The sequence below is a fragment of the Rousettus aegyptiacus genome, unplaced genomic scaffold, assembly GCF_014176215.1.
Source record: "Rousettus aegyptiacus isolate mRouAeg1 unplaced genomic scaffold, mRouAeg1.p scaffold_m13_p_4, whole genome shotgun sequence".
Taxonomy (NCBI): Eukaryota; Metazoa; Chordata; class Mammalia; order Chiroptera; family Pteropodidae; genus Rousettus; species Rousettus aegyptiacus.
The window spans coordinates 100357480-100383137 of record NW_023416307.1 but is presented as its reverse complement, the minus strand read 5'-3'; the positions used below and the strand labels follow the sequence as shown (position 1 = coordinate 100383137).

At 39.7% G+C, this 25658-nt stretch overlaps 1 protein-coding gene across 5 annotated transcripts in view; it reads right to left on the bottom strand.

Annotated features, from left to right (window-relative positions):
- Nucleotides 1-25658, bottom strand: part of FOXP1 (forkhead box P1) — a 477086-nt gene that overhangs the window by 218189 nt on the left and 233239 nt on the right. The window contains exon 1 of one of the 5 annotated variants that reach the window (XM_016141478.2): nucleotides 6674-8335. The exons of the other annotated variants lie outside the window; for them this stretch is intronic. The gene's annotated coding sequence lies outside the window, so the exon portion shown is untranslated. Of the gene's footprint in view, nucleotides 1-6673; nucleotides 8336-25658 lie in introns of those variants that run through there. 5 annotated transcript variants of the gene reach the window in all.

The following is a 25658-nucleotide window of genomic DNA, read 5'->3' as shown; positions in this document are numbered from 1 at the left end:
AAGTATCTTGTTCATCACCAAAAAAGGCAATCAAGTTGTGAAATCTAGGTATTTCTTTTTCCAATGTCTGAGTTTTTATTCCTCAAACTTGAACATTGGTACAGAAGCTAAGGAAAAGGCAGTGTTTAGGTATTTAATGAAGAGAATGATTGTCTTAGAATAGGAAATCCACTGAATTATATTATAAAATATGTAATAAGCATACCTAAAGAAAAAATAAAAATATTATTAAATATATGTACTTCTTACCTTCTGGAAAGCCTAACCATATCAGGGACTAGATCCCCAAAAGACAAAAAAATGTTGCTTATACGTAAAATCTATACCTGTCCTCAGAATGGGATATAGTCAGCCAAATATCCTGTCTTTGTGCAGCAGAGCTGCAGGTAGAGTGTGGCTTTCAAACCATTTGACCATCGGGACTTCGGACCTAAAAACAGGTGTCTCAGAGACTGGCCCTGTTTCTGTTGCCTTGGTTTGACACTATCGTAGTGAGTGGAGTAAGAACAATCTCCAATCCACAACTTGATGAGACGGCTTTTTGCTCTGTGCAGTTCCAAAGAAGACTGCCAAGTTCTTCGATACAAGTTTTGCAGGCATCAAGCCAAGCAGCTTGGCTTGTGAATCGAGTTTGTGAGAGTGCAGGCTTTGGGACCAAAATTGCATAAAGGATTATTTTGGTCTGAGGATGTCCTTAATTAGTCAAGTGCTAATAGCAGTATGTAGGTTGAAAGATTTAAAATTTCCCATAATCTCCCACACCAATCAGGAAGCAAAAGCTTTTGGAAAATCACATGTGAAAAATTAGGAGTGTTGATGTCTGAGAATATTCCTAGCAATATCTGGATAGGCAGTATTTCTTTCTATGGAATATCCCAAGCCATTCAATGAGCCTTTATATCTGTATCATGCTTTGCAAAGTACAAAGCCCTCTGATGTACTTTTCAAACTCATAACAAGACGATGAGAGATAAGGCAGGTGATGTGATCCCCATTTTACATATAAGACAACTAAAGCTCAGTGGGTTAAGGAAAAAATGAAGCCATAATCATTCCCCATTTCAGACACGAACTTGTCCATTTAATAAATGCCAGAGAATTTCCAATTTGCAAAGTCTTGTGCAAAGCAGTGAACTAGTAAATAAAAAAAAAAAGAAAGAAAGAAAGAAAAGAAAGAAAGAAAAAGGAAAAGAAAACTAAGTAATTCTAGAAAAGAGAGTAACAGGTAGACAAAGAAAACCATCTAAAATACAAGATGAAAGTGTCAGCATTATTTAGCAAACAACTACATTTGTCTTTTTCTACTGAGTTTTACAATTTCGGAGTCAGCTGGAAGCAAGTCAATGTGTGCTAGGATGCTGCACCCTCTCTTCTTAGAGGGAACCTGTTCCTGGTGTTCAGTTTGTATAACCTCCCTTCCCTCTGGGACTCCATGAGCAATGAACCGCTTTGCTCCATGACAAACTGAGAACAAGAAACAATGCACAATCATCTAAAAGGCCTGAATATTAGGCATGGCACCTAGAGGACATGGCCACCCCAAATTCACTAACAAGTCCTTTCTCCAGAAACAAAGCCAAACTTTCCTCCGGCTTCTTGTATGGCTTCCCTGAGTGAACCTGGCCTATTGAAATCACATATGATCCAGTCAATACAAATGCTGTATTGTATTTGTATTGACTGGGTCACATGTGATGACCCCATGAAGGCTGATGCTACAATCACATGGATGTCAGAAAGCTTAAGGAAGCCATAATGGCCCACTTTCTATCTTGCTTAGAAACATTACAGACTTCTGATGTCAAAAGACCGGTGTTTGTGCTGGAGGGACTTATAGAAAAGGATGAGAGCTGAGTTTAGCATGCTTATTTATTCTTGTTGCCAACAGAGCTGCTCTCTGGAAGTATTCTGGAAAATTCATAATGTCCAGGCCAATGTATTTATAGTAAATTAAAGCAATGTTTTATTATGATGATTATTTCCTTGGTTACAGTGTTGATGCTGAAAATTTAGGGAAAATAAAGCCCTTGTTATCATGCTTGTGAAGGATTTTAAGCTAACAAAAAGTTCAGTCTTGATTCCAGGGCAGTTAATTAAGGTTGACCAAGTCAGGCAGAAGTAAATTAACTTGGCTGATCAATTATTTATATGAAGCAGAATAAATGCCCTTAAAGAACTTGGTCTGTTCATGAAAGGATGTGTAAATTAAACTAAACATACTTTTGTAAAATATATTTCCACTTCTATGAGGAGAAGAGAAGTTAACTGCAAAATCACTTTTAGGAAAATGATCAGAGTGATTACACGAACCTCCCCCCATCGAACGGGGAAAATTCTCTTTCTCACTGTTCATCCATGTGCAAGGAAAGAAGGAAAATGGCATGCTATTTTGAAGAGATAACAGAAGCTCTTAGAAAAAAATGAAGGAAGGAAGGAAAGAGGAAGTGAGGGAGAGAAAAAAAGGAAGAGAAGAATGATACGAGGGAGGGTGTTGGGATGACAGGGAGGAAAAGAGGGAGGCAGGGGGAAAGGAAGGGGGAGCAGAGAAGGGAAGGAGAGTGGAAGAGAATAACTCTAAGAATAGAGAGATTATGTGAATTTCTATATTTCAGAAATATTGAACATGTGGCTCTTAGTTCATCATCAGTTATACCCCATGCAGAATTTATAGACTGGACAAGAATGGGGGTGGAAGTCGGCTAGCTCTAGTTCTAAAAGAAGTACTCTCTGAATTACTCATGTCTCATCATGAAGATTCAAAATCCTTGATGATAATGTTCTTGTTAATCAGGAAATAAGAATGAAAACTTTGTATTAAGATATAAAGCATACTTCTCGACTTATCTGGTAAATAAACTGGTTCCCTGTAAATGTGCAAAAAGTACACCTGGCAAACACAAAACTCTCAAAGGAGTTTTAAGAAGCAAGGTGCAGTTAAAGAAATCCACTCCCTCCCCTCCGCGCCCCCAACCTCAGGCAAAGAGCAGGGTAGCCTGGGACTCGGGCAAAGGAGAGCATCCAGATGAAAGTCAGCCTCTCAGCAGAGTGCCACAATAACGGACACCTCACATTTCCTAGCGTGTGGCACATGCTTTCAATTGTTTACCCTTCACCTGGTAAGATGCTGCTGGAACAGGCAGCAGTGACAAGATGAAGGGCTGCTGGTGGTGGTGGTGGCGGCAGGGGGCTAAGGAGGGGGGGCTGGATTACAAGTGAAACTCAGGAGTTAAGAAAGCAGATAAAGAAAGGGCATAATGGAGGGGCCATAACTGGCCCCAAGATGCTGAATCACTGTTTACAGGTGGGGGTTTCATAGCAGACTCTTTAAAAAAGAAAAAAAAAAAAGGTGGAAAGAACAAAACAAGAGAAACAGAGTGACAACAGCTGATTATTTTCTCATCTGAGATCACTTCCACAAATTGTGAATGAACCCTTCAGACACCACCATCTGTCTATCCGCTGCCCCCACTGGCAGGGGTCCCATTTCATGGAAAGACCATCCAAGAGCCAAGTTTAGGAAGACAAGTTAGTGTGCTGACTGTGTTAGGAAGGCACCATCTTCCAATACCAAATTTTCATAATTATAACAGAAAGGCGTAAATTTTCTAATGCATGGCAGTTCAAAAAGTAATCAAGGGAATGAGCCGGAGGGCTACTTTAATGTATGCAAAGCTAGTGACCCACAGTAAATGGGAGGTAAGCTACAATGAATGCAAAGTACTGCACACAGACTGAAGTCCTGGTCTGATGAGGGACGGCTAAAATTAACACCCAATTAATTTCCGAATTGACAAACAAATGAAACCCATAAATCTACTTTCTCATTAATTTTCTTGTGGTATAATTTAAAGCAGTAATATGAGGGCAAAAATTGAGCATTATCCATCATAAATATCAAAAAGATAGCACTGTAACACCATAAATTATTCATATTACCTGTTGTTAAAAATGATTTATGCATTATCAACTTTATCATGCACTGTAGAAATCTAGATCTATCTTTTTAAAATCTGGAATTTCACTTAGCACTTAGGAAGAAAAAGTTCAGGGGTGATGCAATCGTCAAACGCATGTTTAAAAAAAAAAAAAAGTGGCCACTTATTTAGCCACGTAGGACATCAGGGCAAAATGAGAATCTTCCCAGATCTTAGGTTAGTAGAGGTTGAGAATATCTTGGAGGTGATGAGTTGGGTCTCTCAGTGGGAGGAGAAATGAATTAGCTGTAGAAACGTCCCTCCTAGAAAGTACTGTGTATGTGTCCTAAAAGAGCTACTCATCTCTCCTGCCTTTGAGAACGCAGGAAACACGGGGCTTGGTGCTGGAAAGGAACCTGTACAGGCAACAACACCCGAGTGCACCTCGGATAGCCAGTGGGGGAAAACCTACAGCGTTGGGAACCCAGTGAAGCAAGAAATCCTCAGCAGGTGAGAGGTTTAGGAGGGAAATTATGTGCACTGTTAATCATGTGATATTGGCAGCTCTCTCACTTTAATAGTTCAAAGGAGAAAAAAAAAGACAAATAGGAATTAGTTTGTATTTATCAATTAAACAAAGTATTTTATATTTATCGATTAAATGGAAGAAGAAGCATTTAGATTAAAATGTTTTCCTTCCCCACTTCACCTCTGTTTCATAAGAATTTTTTCAAAATTCCTTTATCTCAAACTTCACTTTTCAGATACACCCTGCATGTAGTAGGAATTTAATACACAACTGCTGAATTTTTAACTAAACGATTAAATGGCAGAAAAATCCAAGTGTAACCTCTCAATGAAATTAGAGCAAGGGCTTGCGTGAGCCACCACCTTTTATGTCCTACTTTTAAAATACTCTACTTCCTGTACTTCTTTGCAATGAGTAGCCGTTTTGGAGTTCTGAAACTCAGAAAATAACTCATCACTAAATCATTTTAAGTCTTAATAGAAGTAGAATTGTCTCAGTCATTGAAAATTTAAAGATAATCAACCAATGAAAAACTCTACCAAAACCCATGGTGAACATTTAATATAGATAAGGACAATTCAGATGGATGGGAAATGGTAAATAATAGGATGTTTAATTTTCCCTGTAACTCATGACTCAGAACAGAGTTAGAAGAACAGGGTTATAATAAAGGCACTTCTGAATTCCAATACCAGGGCAGAAGTGCTGTTCAGAAAAACTGTAGATGTCTCACTCTCATGACCTGTCTTAATCAAACTTCCCTGGACACTGCAGTCTATAAGACATCAATAAGTGCAGATAACAAGCATCCCACCCTCGTAAAAGTTAAAGATGTCCAATTTTTATTTTTGGAATTTCGGCTACTGTTGGTCTTTTTTTCCTTCTCTCCCACCAAAACACGAGATTAACTGCTGTAATCACAGTAACTGTGGGCAAACTATGGAGGTTAGAAGGAAGCCGCTCTAGGAAACAGAAATATAAAGGAGAATGCATACCCACTCCCTGGCATATCAATCCAGACAAGCTCAAATAAGTAAACAGAGTCCAAAAAGGAGCTTTTCCAGTAGTAGGCTGTTTGGTTTCCCATAAGGAAGCCTCTGAAGCTTAGGGTATGACAGAGCCAGGTGTTCTAGGGTGCTTAATTAAAATGCATTTTCACAGAACAGAATAGATTTTAAGTTTGAGAACTAACAGCCTGCTGAACTTTAATCATCTGAACATTCAAACAGTTGAACTCTCACAAATAGCCTGGTGGAATAAAGTGACCAAACAACCAGTTCAGAATATATATTCTTTAATTTCCATATTTTATGTAGTTTAATATATATGGGGCCAGGTTCCCAACATCAATCAATGAGTGGCATGTTTGAAGACACACTTCACGTATCTCTCGCTTTGCCTCCAGCCCCGAATCGCTCTAGTGGCCAATGTGAACAATATGTTCACAGCATCATGGCAACTCAGTGAATGCAGACCATCAGAAGTCTGTTGCTTGCCATTTCTGTTGTATGAAAAGGACAATTATTTAATTTTATCCTTCAAAAACTCCAATATGCATACACGTATCCCCCTCCAAAGTTTCTCTTACAGATAGATTAGCAGGTTTTTTCTGACACAAAGGCCACACTTTGTTGAAGGTCATGACCCCTCAACCTCCACTCTCACTGGAGTCTGTGTTGTATCCTTATAATTTACAGGAAATGCTGGCAGAAACTGCCTAGTATTGAAACACAATGTAAATTCAGAAACAGCAACAAACAGTAATTAAAACAACAACAACAACAACAACAAAAAAGATGATGTGAGCTGAGTTTTATCTCCTGTTTGCAAAACACGACAAAGGACAGCCTAATGTTCTGTCTTATCTAATGTGGCTCCCAGTGTCCAAGGCACAAGAGACACATGGAGCTGAATAAAGAGACACAATTTCTGCTTTACTGAACTAGAAATACAATGCATAAACTCATTGTAAAACGAGACAGGTAAGAGTAACAGATAAGAATAAAGGCAGTAGCTTTTAAAAACATATAATGTATATTAATCATACGATTTCCTCCCAGTTAAACTATCTCCATTTATATGGCACAAGATTTATTCACAACACATCAAACTGAAAAAGTTAATCTTCCCTTTTCAAACTTGACAAAGTGCATATATCACAAAGGATCACACGCAGCCCAAACAACAACATGCAATGCACACACAACAGTACAAAACCAAAGGACTGTACCTGTCAAAGGTGATCGACTTGTTCATAGCACTAGACTGTTTCTCCTAGACCTTCTAAGTCCTTGTTTGCTCCACAAAGTTTTCTACCATCTGATGTTCTGTTACTGAGCTAGTGGCCTTTCAAGAGAGCTCTCTCCCTTCTGAAAAAAGCAAACAACTGCATAGATATCATTACACTAAGGAAATCTCTTAGAAAAACCAAACAACTTGCTAATCTCTCAGCCCCTTCATCCAAGCAAAAGATAAGAAAAGCAAACCTAAGTCTGTTTCAACCACATTCCAGGGACAAGTTCCCCTTTTTATTTCTTTATCAAAATTCTAGCATATAAGTTTTTTTTTTTTCCGTGTGTGTGTGTGTGTGTGTGTGTGTGTGTGTGTGTGTGTTTAAAAACAGACCTTGCAGGATAAACTGCTGCTCACACCCACAAACAAAGCAATATTTGTTTAATAAGGATTGCTGCCATGGGTACAGTAAACAAGGGGCCCAGCATTTGTGTTTATGAACAAACACATCATCTTACAAGAGCAATTTAACATTAACCAGGTGGAATAATCAACAGATTTCATAGGTGACACCAGGGGCAGGACTAATGTAAACAGAACTGGGGAGGAGAAAGGGGCCAGTCTTTGGGAATCAAGGTCGAGGTAAATGCATTACAGAGTAAACAGCTGCAAGGAAAGCAAGATAAACAAACAGTCATTCTTCTGACATTTAGAGAGGCAGAAAGGTTGTATATTACATAGATCAGCTGCTGACCACCATGAAATCAAACCAGTTGGAGACTAGGCCTGCTTGTTTGCACAATGCCATGTTTGGCTATAAACAACAATTTGCTGTTACCAACCTCGCATTACTCATCATCACATAAGCCAGAGAGAATCAAGTGAAACCTGGTTAACTCTTTACTGGTGACATTACTTAGAAATAAAAAAGCATGGCTCCCTATAAAAAAGGAGAAGTCGCCAAATAAGGCGAGAGAGCTCAGTCAACACCTGCCTTGTATATAAAAAGAAATTATCCAAAGTTTAAACTACTAAAAGTTAGATCTTGTAACAGCTTTAAAAGACTGTAATGTTTTCATGCTTGAGTAACTTTGCATTCATTTCCTGGACTCATCTTTTATCAATGAAACATATGTGTCACATAGGACTCAGATCCTGAATACTTGATCTAGGTTTTTAAAACTCTAATTGTCCTTCTCCCCGAGTTTCTTATTCCAAGATACCTTTAAGCACACTGTGTGCACAAAGAGATTTGTAGCATTCTCACCCACTTTGCAAAAGTAAAACTACATCAGGTTATAATTTTGTCCTTAAAAAAGATTATATAAAAATTAATCAGTTGATGTTACATATACACTCAGAGTTCATTCTGTCAGCTTATCAAAGAAATTTTATCTTTCAAACCCAGGAGCGAATACAGTCAATATATCTAGCAATAAAAGGGTTAGGAAGAAATGTTTTATTTTCAAATCTTGCTTCCTGTCTACTAACATATAAAACAGCGGACTGTATAAAAAAATTATCATGTCTAGTCAAAGATATCATATTTAGGTACACAATTTGCAATTAAAGTTTTAGTTTGAATCTATTTACAGATACCTTAACTTTACTAAATTCATTAATTTTGATACGTGTGAAGAATATCCTTCCATTCATTAAAATTTAATAAGAAAAACATACGGGAAAAACAGTTTGATAATTTATATTTGGTAACCTATATTTTACACTTATAATCAGTTAATTAATTTTTTTAAATTCTGCACTATGTCAGTGCAAAGTACAGCAAAACAGTAGTCTACTGGATATCCAAAGCAAAATTTGAAAATAAAATATAAACAAATAACGGTACACATGAGAAGATTCCGGAAATTATATTAGTAACGATCAGATTATTAGAATTTCCATCTCTGTCTAGAAAACATAACAGAATTTTAGCAGTCATCCCATTTAACCCTGATCCCACCCCACCAGTTCCACTATAAACTTCTTATCCTTCTCTGTCTGCTGTTGTTCCTATCTCCTGCTCCAATGCTCTTACCTGAGTTCTGCCACTCTGAAGTCACAAAGTAATAAGAGTGTTCTTTCTCTTGTGTTTTGTTTTGTTTTGTTGTGCTGTGGTCTGTTTCCTAAGTCCCTCCCTACTGACAGTCTCCTTTCACCAAACCAACAAAGCCCCAAAGCCTCAACAATGTCCGGAGAAGAAATTTCCAGAGGGTTCACTGCCCTTGCAGAAGGGTATTCCTCAGGTTTGTGGACTTGTCACCACCTATGGACACAGGAAGGGACACTGAGACCTCTACCTTTACTGCCCTAGAAAGCCCTGAGAGGCTCGAGCTGTTCCACTGCCCTAGAGCAGGAAAGCCAGCCTTGCTCAACTCTGATGATTGCTGGAACTACTAACATAGAGAGACTCTACCTCCAGTGCTTTGGGATTGGACTTTTCTCAAATTCCATGCTCTCTAACCTAAGCATGAGGGTAGGATGACTAGGAGACATGGAGAAGTGAAGTGCCTTATTCCATATCCCAGTGAAATTCGAGAGAGAGAAAAAAAATGAGTAAGTCTAAGAAGAACGCTGTGTGCTGCCATCCTTATTCCCCATCTTCATTGGAAAGTGCTAATTACCTATTATCTGCACTTTCAGTCTTTTCTAGGAGCTTTCCTGACCTTCACTTGTATTTTATTTTCATAAAGTCTGAATGAACTAGCCTACTGGCAAAAGATTATAGAGTTTACAATTCTAAATGGTAATCCAAAGAGTTGTAACCATTTGCCTTGATGAAGGCCAATAATTGAGCCCTTCAGTTCTTTAAACCAAGCCAAACCTAGGCACATAATCTCCACACAAATGGGACCCTTTTATATGCCAAGATGATTCTACTGATTGCTTTCCATGAATAGGATTTTTTTAAAAATACCTTTTTTCTTTATACCAGTTGTGGTGGTAAACTTTGTCCTAATCCACCTTTAGTTTTACCTGCAGGTACCTAGTTTACATTTGTGCCCCACAGACCCCAAATTTTTAAAGCTTTATTTACTAAATAAATAAAACAAAATAAATGAAAGAGAAAGCATGCCCATTTATTAAGGAGTCTTTTATATCTCATTTGGTAAACTATTTTAAAAACTGAAAACAGTCCCGAAGAAGCTCTAGGGACCCACGATTGGAAAGGATTGTTTTATTCTTTTCACACCTCTTCTCTGGGGTGAAATTCTTACAAATTCTAAGACTCAAAGAGTAGTCATACCACCTCAGTGGACACTCAAGCCAGTTTCTAAGCCTCAAACATTCACTTCTACTTCTACCTTTATTATTTTTGCCATCTCCATCTATACCTCCACCAACGCTATTTTAAAAATTCATTCACTTTTGACAAACATATAAATCTATTTCAGAAGAAACCTAATATCACTTTTTCATATGGAAAACCAGTATGTATCCCTTCATAGAAGAGTAAAACTTTATAATGAATGTATTACAACCTAACCAAGGTTATTAAATTCTAGCTAGATCCTGCTGCCCACAAAGGCCCTAAGCGGGAGCCATGTTCTTTTCTTTGTTAAATAATGAGCTTACAACCAGAAGAGATTAAAGACACACTAGCACCAAATGGAGACTTTCTCCTTGGCCTTATCAGAAGGATTAAAACTGACTGAAAATGGAATTGCTTCAACATCAAATCATAATAATGAGAATTGGTGAATGATTTATGAACTATCTAACAATCCTGTTCCAACAAACCACTGAGTAGTACAAGCGTACATACTGGGGAATGGAGCTAGAGAAGACTTCACGTGAAGTCTCTATCCTTGACTCTTAAGCACAGTATTCCTAACAATGCAACAAAGCACCTATAAAGATCCTACTGTATATACTCACGATGCTAGAGAAATAACCAACTGCCTAGACTCTCTACTCTTGCCTCAAACTGAATGGGGCTCCTGGACCATGGGTATTATCCTTATAGAAGACAACTTAAAAATCAAACTGAAGAAATGGGATTCCAGATGGCATAGAAGACAGAGGTTGTGCATGCCTCCTCTAGCAACCACACCAAAAATAAAGAGCAACTAGTATGCAGAATCACCAAAAGTCTGGCTGAACACAAACCCTCCAAGTAGGTCACCTCAAATAACAGGTCACCTCAAAACAGTAGGAGGGGCAGAAACGCAAAATGGTGTGCTCTCACAACTGTGTGTGGCAATGGAGAACCGTGAGGGCCATGTTGGCTGCAGAGCCACCTCCCCTATCAGAGGAGTGACAGGTATAGGACTCACCTGGGGATCCGCAGCCCAGGGTTCCAGTGTCGGGAAGAGAATTCCCCACACCCCCTGATTGTGAAAACCAGCAGAGGTTGCAATTGAGTGAGACAGAGGGCTACAGGAACCAGAGTCCTTCCTCTTGAAGAGCCCACACCCGGTCTTACTCACTCATGGATTTGCTTGCTTTGACTCCAACACTGGGGCAGCTGCTCAAGGGGCGGCAGGGACACATGGGGAGGAGCTGAGCTGTCGGCCTTCCGGGCGAGGGCTGTGGGGGGAGCTTAAACCCGCATAGCGATGCGGACAGAAGCCAACATTCCTTTGTCGAGTCCTCCCCACTCCTAGCCTGCAGATGAAGGCACCATCAACCTGGGTAACATGGTTGCTCCACCCAGGGGATTCCCTGAGACTCTGCTTCTCCCAACTTGTGGGCCCACCCAAGTCACTTCCAGTGGTTTGTTCCATATGAATAGGCCGTCTTGGCCTCTGCTTTAAACTTTCATAAAATCTCCCAGAGGCTCACAAAACCCCTAAAAACAGCATCTGGCCTTGGCAAGCCCTGTCCTCTTAAAGAGCAGCCCTAAGCAACCTCAATATCTGACTTGGCCCTTGAGGCACTTATAAGCCCAGTACTGGTGGCAGTCATATCTGCATATATGGATTGCTCAGTGACTCTTACCAGGTGGTCCCGAAGGTACACAGGCTGTAGTTGAGGTTGGACTGCAGCTGAACCCCTCACAGGTCTGTGCCACGGGGTCTCACAGCATAGCTACTACATAAGGCCACCCTACTAAGACTGGAAGACTTAGGAGCCCTACCTAATATGTAGAAACAGACACAGGGAGACAGCCAAAATGGGGAGACAAAGAAGCACGTCCCACATGAAAGCATAAAACAAAGTGCCAGAAAAAGAACTCACCACAATGGAGACAATATACAAGGTTCAGAGTTCTAAACACTGGTTATAAGGATGCTCAAGGAATTTAGGGGAGGCGTAGATTAATTCAGTGAAAACTTTAAGAGAGATTTAAAAAAACCGAATAAGATGGAGATGGAAACCATAATAGGAAGCCAGTCAGAAATGAAGAATATAATATCTGAGATGAAGAGTACATTAGAAGGAATCAACAGAGTGGACGCAACAGAGGATCGAATCAGCGAGACAGAGGATGGGGCAGCAGAGGACACCCCATCAGAACAGCAACAAGGAAGAAGAATCCAAAAAAATAAAGATTGTTTAAGAAGCCTCTGGGACAATGTCAAGTGTAACAACATTAGCATCATAGGGGTATCAGAAGGAGAAGAGAGAGAACAGGGAATTGAAAACCTATTTGAAGAAATAATAATGGAAAAATTCCCCAACTTGGTGAGAGAAATAGACATACAACCCTAGGAAGCTCAGAGAGTCCCAAACTAGATGAACACAAAGAGGCCCACACCGAGAACTATCATTGGTAAAATGGCAAAGGTTAAATTCAAAGAGAGAATCTTAAAAGCAGCAAGGGAAGAGCAATTAGTTACATACAAGGTAACACCCATAAGACCGTCAGCCGATTTCTCAACATATATTCAAAGTGATGAAAACCCAGGACCTACAACCAAGATTACTTTACCCAGCAAAGTTATCATTTAGAATTCAAGGAAGATAAAGATCTTCCCAGGTAAGAAAAAGCTAAAGGAGTTCATTACCACCAAGCCTCTATTATGTTGGAGGGACTTCTTTTAGAAGACAAATATATGTATCAAAAGTCTAAATAAAGAATGGCAGTAACTACGTATCTATCAATGAGTACTTCGAATGAAAAAGAATTAAATGCTCCCATCAAAAGACAGGGAGGCTGAAAGGATAGAAAAAAAGATCCTTACATCTGCTGTCTGTAACAGATTCATTTCGGACTAAAAGACAGACTCAAAATAAGGGGATGGAAAAAGATATTCCATGATAAACCTAGAGAGTAGTGTGCTGAGTGGAGTAAGTCAAATAGAGGAAGACAAATGCCATATGATCTCATATATATATGGAATCTAAAGAACAAAATAAACAAACAAACAAGCAGAAGCAAACTCATAGATACAGAGAACATTTTGAGAGTTACCACATGGGTTGGGGGCATTGGGGGAGTCAATGAAAAGGGAAAGGGATTAAGAAGCACAAATTGGTAGTTACAAAATAGTCATGGAGATAGAATGTATAGCATAAGGAATATAGCCAATAATATTGTAATAACTATGTACAATGTCTCAGGGGCACTAGAATCATTGGGGTGATCATTTTGTGAGTTATACAGCTGTCTAATCACTATGTTGTACACCTGAAACTAATATAGTATTGTATAATAATGACAACTGAAAAATAAAAGATTATTATTAAAAAAAAAAAAAATTCTAACTGGCAGATTCAACATAAACCTCCCTCCTGGGTCTGCCTTTTCTCATACTATCAAAGAACAAACAGTTCATCAGCCACTTAAGTAAAGCTGCCTTTCTACAACACAAGTTCCAAATTTATTCAGTACCAAGTAACTACTATGCAATGAAAACTATAAGCATATCATTCACATGTTTTATTGGTCAAAAAGATGGATGCTTTTATTAGTCCAACCTTTTTTGTAATGGAGTGCCACTGATGACCCAGCATTAGCCTCATTCCTTGCCATTAATCACACTTCTAAGAGCTCATTTTGCCTTAAAATCTTAAGAAATTGCTATAATTTAAAGACATGGTGTCTACATAATTGGAAATGCCTCACAGATTGTATCATTTCACAAAATACAGTATTTTTTTAAAATGAGAACAATGACCATGATGCTAAGGTATTAGAAAATGGGAATAATTTATATCTACAAATATAAAATGAGATATAAGTATTCTTTTGTATTTGGGGCTTCCCACATCTATACATATTAATCACTATCTTTGGGAAGTGGATTAATCCAAAGGCTCAGGCATATATAGTTTACATAGATTAAAATATATATAACACTACCTAACAAATGAAAAATAAAAATGAAAGGAAAAAAAACTAATGTAAAATGACAGAAAAGATGTCAAAGCACATCTTGTGCTTTAAGAAAATTCCATGAGTGGCATATTTCTCATTCATCATCATCTGTAATTCCTGTGCCTTATCTGTCCAGGTGAAGAGAATTAAAGCAAGCTCTTCAATAAGTGACTTTAGGACAAACTACAGGTATCTGCCACTTTACTTTCAGTGTGATTTCAATAATATAACAATGCCCTTAACTTGTAAGTCCCTATCTCATTAAACCATTTAGCACATCTGTGCACTGTAAAGGATGGTGTATCTGAAAGAGTTTTCAAAATACTGAGCTAAAATAAAATTTTTCAAAAGTGCTCCTTCATCAATTTTTATTACTACACAATTAAAACACAACATATACACATCATCCAATCTTGAATATACACAAAATGGAGACACTGTTACATGATGAATGAAGGGTAAGCTCTCATCACACATGAAGATGATGAATAGATCTGATATGAACGGCTGAGAAGACTAGAGAATCAGAAGGCCTAAAGTCCAGAACCCAAATACTGGCTTACAGTAAGCAGGGTTGAACTTAGAAACTGCAAAAAAGCCAGAGGCTGGTGACAAAGTATAGGTGGGGCTAAGCATCAGACTGCTCAGTTGATAAGTAATCACAACTTTGATTGGGGGGGTCCCTTCTCACTGAGGTATGCTTCCCCTATGTGGTGGTGTCAAATAGTCAAGATAAGCACCTAGACCTTGGGCGGCCCTTCTCCCAACTCTGACTAGTAAAAGGGCCAACTTGTGTACCTATGTCTCATGAACTAGGAGGAAGTGCTGAGCCAGGTGTGCTATTTAGAAAGAGACTGTCACAGATATGCCAAAAAGAAGGGCAGAGTTTCAGGTGCCCAGAATAGGTAGAGTGGACACCAATAGCAGGATCATTTAATTTCATTACTACACAGGACAGCCTCCCCTCACACACTGGGTACTGTGCCACTGAATGTCTACAGAGTCGATGGTGGGGCTGTCTGATGTCTGGTGACTGGATTCTCAACAGGGCTCATTCATCGACTAAACACCCAAAGAAATTTCTGAGAGGGTGTTGCTATTCCTTAGCATTTCCATGGTAAATTTGAGGGGTGGAGCAGAAATATCACCTGGTACCAGTATGAGACTTATAATGGAGGCAACAGAGCCCCTTAGCATTATCAACACATGAGTTAAGACTCATCAAACATCATAGCCCCTGGATGACCAACTGATGGAGCAACCAGTGTATTAATCCAAGAGCAGATCCTTGTGATACTTTCCTTAGGAGACCAGTACAGATGCAAGAGATCTGTCCCATGCAAGGGCTTTCCAAAGAGAACCACACACGCCTCCAACAGATGAGGAAGTTATCACTTTGTGCCCTGCACCTGTGGAACAGATGTCCACAAAGCATGGTTCTATGAAGAGTCGCATGGGTATCTTCTGGGAACTTAGACATGCAAATTCTCAGGCCCATCTCAGACCTACTGAATGAGAATCTGAATTTTAATAAGATCCCCCAGGTGATCACAGGCACATTACAGTCTGAGAAGGCAGGCGTGGTGAAAAGGAAGCAGCCATTAGACCAGACATACTTGAATTGGATTCCCCACTCTGTCAGTTTACAAATTTTCAACAAATGGCCCAACTACTCTATCTTTCCATTTCCTCATCTCCAAAATTATATCACTCTGCATCTGGGTTCACTCATCCTTCTAAGCAATATTTATTTTGTACCTAACATGTTCCATGCTATATATTAAGTTTGGGGCAACAACTGATACAAATCCATCCACATGGAGGTGACTGTCTAATGGAGAAGAAACACATTAATCAACTAGTCATATAAATAATGGAGATTATAATTGTGATAAGTGCTACTATGAAAAATGCAGTGTTCTGAAAGCACACAATGCTAATACACGCAAAGTGCCTTGTATGTAGTAGGTGCTCAATAAATCACAGCAATTACTAGTAGCCCATAAAACCCAGACCTTTAGGAAGCTACTGAAAAATTGCTAAGTGCAGAATACTCTTCTCCACATCAAATAATAGACCTATAGCAGGAATGTGTTCTCAGTTAAAAATTACTTTTGAAAAACGTTTTCCTGCTTTCTTCTGGCCATAGGAGGAATATAACATCAACAAAGTCAACATTACTTCTAATAATGGCTTAGAGAAAGACATTAACTTTCTAGTTTATTGTGAAGAATTAGCTCTTGTTTACCAAGTTGCACTTAAAAAGAAAAATGCAGAGCAGCAGAGGGTAATACTGCAAACCAGCCTTGTTCTAAGCTGTCATTTGATTATCATTTTAAAGCCTCAATACCTAAAGAAAATCTTTAATTGATTGTTTAGTGCCATTTTTCCTTTACCATATTCATTTGTTGAAGTCAAGAAAGGACATGCTAATAATTGCAGACAGAGTTAGCAACCTGTACCTCATGATGTGGACACAAGTGGTTAATTATTAGTGAACTCACCACATGTCTATATAATCGGAAAACTGAACTAACAGCAATCAGAGGGCCTGTGACCAAATCCCCACCACTGAAGATGCCAACCCCAGAGAAGGGTGGCTTTAGTCTACCACACTGAATGTGAAGCTTTCCTAACATTACAACTGGATCTGTTCAGTGTTCCTTAAAACAGCCCTCCAATATCTACCATGTCTTCTCTTTGCTCATTTCCCATTAATTCCTACACTTTAGATAAATACATACATACATATATATATGTATGTATATGTGTGTGTATGTATGTGTGTATATGTGTGTATGTGTGTGTATACACACGCATACATATAATGTAATAGTTCACCATATTTGTACAAGCTTTTAGTTCTTTTCCAAAAAAGAACCTTTTCTGACCTTTAATCAGAATGTCCCTGACCAAAATATACAAAGTAGAATAAGTTAACATGGAATTGGCAGGGAATTTAGGACAGGTATGTTATGTGAAATACATTTTGTGTTCAAACCTCGATCTTAACATATACTAGGTGACTGATACCACCATCAGCTTACACACTGGAGAATCTATTTTGATTTTTTATTAAGTGAAGTACTATTAGGTAGAATAGGATAGAGTCACTAGCAGCTTGGTTAACAGTCAAAAGTGGGTCGTTTCCATTTATTACTGCCTGGAATAAGATATATACTTAGGATAACTTCCCTTGGATCCAAATGTTAAAAATGCAAAGTATGAGAGAAAAGGATACCCCCAGGGCACATCTGGCAATGTCTGGAGACATTTTTGGTTGTAATAACTGGCTAGTGGGAGGCCAGGGATGCTATTAAATACTCTACAATACAGCCCCCAAAACAAAAGTTATCCGGTCCCCCATGTCAATAGGGTCATGGTTGAGAACACTGCTCTATGCAAATCTATATTATTTTTATTATGAGATGAAAGCAATGCACCCTACTTCTTGTTCAATAATAAATTTATAATATGCCTTAAAATTTTAATGACTTATGATTTTTGCTTGCATTTCTAATTCATAAATACTACGGACTCGAGCATTTATTATGTGTCTGGTTAGGCAAGACTTAGGTGATGAGTGACATGTGAATGGAGTGCTGTGTTTCAAGAGGTTAGGCATGAGGAAACTGAGATGGGCTGAGGTAAGGGCATGCCCGTAAGCAAAAAAGAGGACAGGTGCCTGGAAAAGGAAGTGGCCAGACCTGAAAATGAAGACTGGAGGTGGAGCCTTAATGCAGCACGGCAAAGAGAAGGTCTGGGACAAGGGGAGCTCCTCAGGAAAAGAGGGCTGACGGAAGTGCCAGGAGATGATAAAGCTTGGAGACTGGGGAACAAATTTGGAAGCTTTAGTCCAGCACTGACAGAGGCAGAAAGGGTGGGAATGAAAGGAGGGCTGGGCCTCCCTCCCACTTCCCCTGCTTCCCGAGCGCCTGCTCCCTTGTGTATCCCTCTCCTTCTGTCAAGTAGGCATGCCAATCTTAAAATAATCTTCCTCAACCTCAAGTGAATCTTCCCGCTCCCTCCAGCACTTTCCTTCCTTTTACTGCCAGCTGATTGAGAGAACTACACCTCACTCTCTCTATTGTTTCCACTTCTTCCCTCCCACTGGCTTCTCAGCCCACTGCAAGCTGGCTTCTGCCCCAACTCTCTGCTGAAAATATTCCTACCACAATTCTTAATGTGCTTGAGTTGCTAAATTCAATCTACTTTTCAATCCTTACCTTACTTGACCTCTTGATGACACATGACACTGTCATTCACATTGTCTCTCTTGAATTTTTTTTTTTTTTTTTTTGGCCTCCAGGTTTTCCTGCTCATTGTGTTTCTATATCTACATATCTGGTGGCTCCTTCTCACTATTAACTTCTGCTCATTTTTAAATGTTTCATCTTGCCTAGAGTTCCACTGTCAGGACTCCTACATTCTTAAAGCTGGGATCAGAAAACTTTTTCTGGAAAAGGCCAGATTAGTGAATATTCTTGACTTTGTAGTCCATAAGGTCTCTGTCCTAACTACTCAGAGCAGGAGCTCCACTGTAGCACAAATGCAACCAGAAATAATACATGAACAAATGGGCATGGCTGACTTTCAGTAAACCTTTATTTACCTAATGGGTGGCAGCTTGATTTGGTGCACAGGGCTGTAGTAAGCTGACCCTCGCTCTAAAACACAGTCTCTGGAAGTTGACCTTATCCTTCCTATGGCTTCCCTTCACACCTGCCTGTATCTGGTCACTCCTGAATCATTTTAGGTTTCAATCAAAATATCCTTTCAGAACTGCAGACCCCTACTCCTACAATCTGCTGTATATATCTACTTTGCTGTCCTAAACGAACCTCTACTTTGTCTCAAACTGAGATCAACTACTTCTTCCTCTACCCAAACCTCAAGCCAGAGGTTTTCAAGAATGGGGTCACATTCTTAAACAAATTATTTGATAGTTTTCCTTCTCTTTGCTTTTCCACATTACCAATTCTCATCCACTCTACCTCCTAAATACCTTCCCCATAACCCTTGTTTCAGAGCATGGTCCCACTACTCCAGTTGTGAATTAATGCATCTCCTAGTCTGGTCACACCAAAGCACTTTTGATCATGTCACCTTCCTTGCTTCAATGGCTATTCTTCCAATGGCTCCCTACGGCCTCAAGTGTGAAGTCTCAAACTTCTAGGCCTTCTTCAGTAGAAACGTGACTGGCCACATGAGGTTACTGTGCACTTAAAATGTGGCTAGAGTGACCACAGAACTGAATTTTTCATATATGTGTAATGTTAATGCAAACTGGTTTAAAATTCAAAATTGATATTCAGTGCACTCATTGGAAAACTTTTAAATATGTGTTGAACACCTTGTGTATGTGAATCTACTAATCTACGTTTTCGACTGTTATGTTTTATGAATTTTAATATCCAAATTGAAATGATTTTTTAGACTTAGTATAAATGAAAAGAATGTAAAGTATGTCTTTCATAAATTGTAATATTGAAATGATGACATTTTGCATAAGTTTAATTAAATGAAGTAATATTATAATTTATACCAGATTACTTCTGTCTCATTGGAAAGATGTGGCCAATAGAAAATTTTAAATTCCTCACATGGCTCTCATTTTATTTCTGCTGAACAGCGCTGAGCTAGGCACACAGCCCTTCATAATCTGACTGTACCAATGTTCTCTCTCTCACCTCTCACTCCCTATCTACATTGTGTCCACGCTCAACAACTGACTCAAATGCCTCTGTACCTCCACACATATGTTCCTCTGTGCCTCTGCCATGAATCTTTAAGGAGCTTATTCCTACTGAACCTCAAAACTCAATTCAAGCTAAGAAGCTTTTATAGACCATCCCCTACCACCAAAGTCTGAGATAGGCATTCTCCCATATGGTCTCTTCAAATTTTATGCTAAACTCTTGCAAAGAAATCATTACACTGTATTCTAGTTTTCTGAATGCTTAACTGTAAGCAGGCATCATGTTTTGTACCTAACAGGGTACCAGACAGTTTCATAAATAATTTACTGATAGAGATTTGAACAAATGAATGGGATATCATGCAGCTAGTATCAATGACATGGGAGCTGATTAAAATAGCTGAGGCAGGATCAGTGAGGTTATTGATTTCTAGCCCAGATGATGTGGAGAATAATGATGCTTTCATGAAAACAGCCAAGTGAAGGAAAGAGGTTTTTCTCAGGAAAAGAGCAGAATGAAAGCAAGAGCTAGCAGGAGTCATTAGTACAGAGACAACAGTTCAAAGGGAGTGGATAAGATCGAGAGAGGAGGGGAAGATTTCTCTGAACTAATGAGAGTCAATTCCTATATTTAGGAAACATAAAAGTGACATTTACTGAGTTCTACCCTGTAGTGTACATATTAACCCTAAGTTTTTAGAAGAAAAACTTAAGATCAGGGAGTATTAACACACATAAACAAAGCTGGCGGACAAACCTTCGAACATCAAAGTAATCTAATCTGTCCACTACACTACAGAGGTAGAGTCAGGGGTAGAGGGTGACATAGAAGTTAGACGGGAGCTTCAAGAAGGAAGGGGTGGTTGGTGGTTTTAAGTGGTTTAGAAAGGTTGAGTATAAATAAGATGATGGAGAAGGCAAATGGGAATTCCCCCACTCAACATCAAATATCTTCATCCCTCTGCCCTTTCCTCCTTTCCTTCTGAGAGTAAGAGGTTGTTCACCTTCTTGCTTTCCTCCATTAAACTCATGCCTCCACCAGTTATCCAATATCGCCCCCAGCTCTCTACTGGCTCCCTCATCTTAGCCTACAAATACATCAAGGTCCTCTGACCTTACACAGTCATTTCTAGGTTACTTTTCTGCTCTTCCAGTGACAAGCCTTCGGCCTCTTTCCCCTGTTCAGTTAAGCATCTTGAAAAAGTGCTGTCTCCATGTTTTAATATCCTTCTTGCATCTCTCCACACTGTGGATTCTCAATTCTCCAGGTTAGGATAGTAGTGCCTAAACTCTGAAGCCAGTTGGAATCAACTGCTTCAGCCAGGTCAGGACAGCAAGACAGGGGTAGAACCCTGGAGGCAGCATTTACACTTGAGAGGCCCAGGGAAGCAGATCTAAGATACACCAAAGCACATAGACCAGAGGTTCTCTGTCACGCCTGACACCAAAGGCCACCCTTTGAAGCTTCTCCCATAGCTTCTCTGAGACCACGTCCTCTGGTTCGCCAACTGACTCTATAACCCTTCACGTCTTTTTGCATTTTTAAAGGTCTTTACTATTTCTACTCGCCAAATTTATCCCCTTTCTTTCCATCATTCCCATCACCATCCAGCCCTTACCATCTTTCTCCTTTACTTCTCAAGAGATCGTTAGCTAGCAGCCTAAACATCAGCCGAAACAAAACTCAAAGCAGTCAAGTCACTCCCTTGCTTATAAATCTCCAAAGCTCTCCTGTTTTCAAAGGATAATCTTAATTCTTTCACTCAAATAACAGACCCCCTGGGTAACACCTTAGCCTTCTCTCCTGTAGTCTTCCTCCACTAACTTAACAATACTACTGATTACTTACTTTTTTCCAAACATAATTTGCTCTTTCATAGTTCTATGTATCTGTTATCTCCCTCTTGGATGCTCCTTTTCTATTAATTTGATCAATACGCTCCTATAAATGCTTTAAACCCAAGCTCAAACACTAACTTTGGAGTGGAGATATTGCATCTTAGGTACTCCAGATGTATTTTATTTTTATGTTGGCCACAGGTCAGGCACATTTCCATATGATAATCACTAAACATCTCCTCCCACTAGGTCAAGAGTATCCTACCATTGCTTTGCTAAAGCCTAATAGCATTGGATACATTGGCAAAAGTTTGCTAAATGAATGAATGAATCAATGATTGGGGGTCATGAAGGATGTGGAGTGTAGGCATGGGCAATCAACAATACTGTCTGGAACACGGCAGCAGTTCAATAAACTGATAATTCCTTCTCTCTTGCATACTAAGGAGGTGATCAAAGAGAAAAAATGCTGAAGATTCTGAGTTTAGAAAAGGGAAGTTTAACAACTCACATGACCACCACCTTTACAGTAAAAGAGGAATTAAATCATCTACTGAGATCAAATAAAGGTATAACAAAGGCTTAAGTGTAGTGGGCAAGTTTTAGGATGTTCAGTGTAGTGAATGAAAAGAATGTAAAACCACAAACACTGGGACTGCGGAGCCGTTGGGGGCTTGCTTAGTTGACTCCAGAATGCAGAGTTCAGTATTCATTAGCTTATTAGGAAGAGCTGTGGACTCAATGTAAGATGGAGTGGGGAGTTGCCAAGGCCAAAGCAGTGGCAGAAGAAAGGATAAAGGAGCAAGAGAGGGTAGACAGTATACTACTGAAATTACTAGTTATGGATTCTATGCGGGGTTGGGAAGGAAGCAGACACAAGACAGAGAAGATAAAGAACAACCAATGCAAGTGATGGGACAGCCCTGATCAAATGGAGGATTTGAAGTATCTGTGTAAAACACACAGAGTCGTCTCCCCTCATCTGTATGGGCTATGTGCCAAGAACCCCAGTGGATGCCCCAAACCATGGATAGTACCAAACGCTCTACATACTATATTTTTCCTATACATGCATACCTATGATAAACTTTCATTTCTAAATTAGGTATAACAAGAGGTTAACAAAAATGACTAATAATAAAATATAATTATGACAATATACTATAATACAAATCATGTGACTGTGGTCCCGCCCTCTCTTTCAAAATAGCTTATGATGATGTGAGATGATGCAGTGTCTATGTGATGAGATGAAGGAAGGTAAATAACGTAGGCACTATGAGGTAGCATTAGGCTGCTATAAGGGTGACTGAACATAAGCACTGGAATACTATGACAGCTGATCTGATAACCAAGAAGGCTACAAAGTGACTAACAGGCAGGGAAGACATACAGCATGAAGACACTGGGCAGAGGAATGACTCATGTCCAGGAGGGGCGGAGGAGGACAGAGCGAGATTTCATCATGCCACTCAGACGGCACGTAATTCAAAACTTATGAATTGTTTATTTCTGAAATTTTTCATTTAATATTTTTGGACCTCAGCTGACCACAGGAAGCTGAAACCACGGGTAACCAAGACTGCAGATAAGGGGGACTGCTATATAGGAAAACAAAAACAAAAACAAAAACAAAAAACAAACAAACAAACAGCAAGGTATAGACAAGCTTCTAAAATCATCCAGCAAATCAGAAGGAAAGGACCTGGCACCTCGCACAGGGAGATACAGTAGGTGTTCAGTAGATATCTGCTGAGTAAGTGAGTCGATGAGACAGGACACCCCCTCACCCAGTGGTCCAACGAGACCTGCCAGCATCTAATTTATCACCAAGCTCATGAGAAAATTATCCCGGATTAATAGTGTACACCAAGGACACCCCAAAGATGGGACGGTCTGACAAGGTTATATTCAACATTCTAACAGGGTAATATAGGCAATATGTTTAAGAGTTAGAAATACTCAGCCATAGGGGTGCCCAAATCTGCCATGATCTGGCACATTATAGAGAGTCAGTAAATATCTCTTGAATGAATAAGTGAATGAATGAATACATAAGTGGATGAATGAATGATAGAATATACATTACTTATAATACCTATAACAAACACTGGCTGCCTTTCGAAATCATCCCTCATGAAATATTCACTTAAGTCACATTAAACAAGCAACATGGAATGAAGAGATAAGGCATCTTGCATCTCAAAATTTTCGATGATTCAAAGGCACTAACTGGGAGGTAGCAGTGTCTAAAGGTACCTGATTCTGTCACTTGACATGTTATTCCAGAACATCTGTCACATAAATGCTGTCGATCCCCTTATTCCTGGGTAGCCTCAGTTCAGAAGTGTCTCAATCTGATCAGCAATGGCTCTAATGCCTTTTATTTTTCATAAAGTACTAGTGTAGCTCAATTCTCTGAACAACTGGGAAGGAAACAGAGCTGATAAGAGAATTAATGCTTTCTTCCCAAATCACATCATCTAGGATAATAAAAGAATGTTAAATAAATAATTCTTAAATAGGAGAAAAACATTTTAACATAAAGCTCTAAGCCATATTGATGTTTGTAAGTATCACGGGTTCAGGGGAAAAACTTCTAAGCTAAGTCATAATTGCTAATGCCGCAGATTTGTTCCCTGTCTGAGATAAACACAGATTTACATATTTTGTCCGTCTGTTAAACATTCCTGCTACTAAAAAGAATTTTTCTTTACAGGAGTAGCTATTTTTCACCATTCATTTCCAATTCTCTGCCAACTGGCTTCCTTCATCCAGCTGTTTGAGATTTCTCCCACAAACGCCAAGGTCAGAAGAAACCTTCTGAACCATGGGGTCAAGAACCCAATCACATCTATGGCGAGCAACAGCACGCGAGGGGATTTCAACACAAGCAGGAATGGACACAGGAAAGGGGTGCTGACCAGAGGGGCACAAGAAGGGCTACGAGAAACCATATCTTCAGACACTTATGTAACATTCATATTAAGACAGTAGGTTCACAAAAACACTTTCACCTTCTAGAAATAAATGGTGGTATTACAGATTAAACCTGAATGATTTTCAAGTTTTATAAATCCAATTGGAGAGAAAGGGGTGGAGAAAAATCTTGTGTGTCAGTACTCCTATTTTTCCAGTGGCTTTACTTGACACATCGAGGACGTGGGCACTTTTTTAGCAGCCTACAATGCTGGACTCCTCTGGGGAAGGGAAATTTAAATTACAACAATTTTAATCTTCTTATTTACTAGAGCTAACTAGTTAGGAACCTGGATGTGTCACTTTATCTTACAAGGTCTGAACTGGTAACAATCTCAGGATCTCTCTTGTAGGCACGGCTGGATCCTTCAAAGTACAGATGCTTGTTCTAAGTCTGATGGATAATGCTAACATCAGAGCACTGCCTTCCCAGTTCCGGATTCTCTCATCAGGCCCAGGCATGACTCCTGCCAGCCTCAATGCCCCATTCCTCATTTCAACCACCCTGAGAAACACCTCTCACCTGTGCTGGAGCCTCTGTCAGCACAAGTATTGTCAACGTCTACCCCGAAATCCCTTTTCCTTTCTGGGGTTCCCTCCCTTCTTCCCACCCTCTAGACCTTTCTCTCCTCTAGTGCCGGTCTCTCTTTCCCTTTCAGTCTTTCTAGCTTTCCATTTATCTTCCTGTCACAGTCTTTCTCTCACACAGTCACTTGCTCTCACTCTTAGAATTTTCCCTACTTGTCTTCTTTTTGTTAGTCTCTCACTCTTTGCCCTCTCTCAGTATTGCTCAGAATTTCTCCCTTCCTCTTCCCCCCTCCTTTCCTCCCTCTTTCTCTCTCTCTCTCTCCCTCTCTCCTCCCAATTCCTCCCCCCCCCTCCATCTCACCACCCTGCCTGCTCTCAATCTCCATGTGTGAACTGTCACAAACCAGTAAGGGGGACGCTGCAGTTGCACTGGTCAGACTGGTGTAAGAGCTAAAGCACACAGGATGTCAGACAGCAGCTGACAGCACCCTCTGATGACAGGGCAAAGTGAGCAGGACGTCTCTGGTTTGGTTGTGGGTGGGGAGAGTCGTTTTGGTTTTCGTGGTATTGGCGGTGCCAGGGGCCCCCTGGACCACATGAGAAGGCTGGTGTGGTTCAGCGATGCAGCGGTTCTCACAATCTTAGTCATCCTTCTCTTGGCACCCGGGTGGCTCA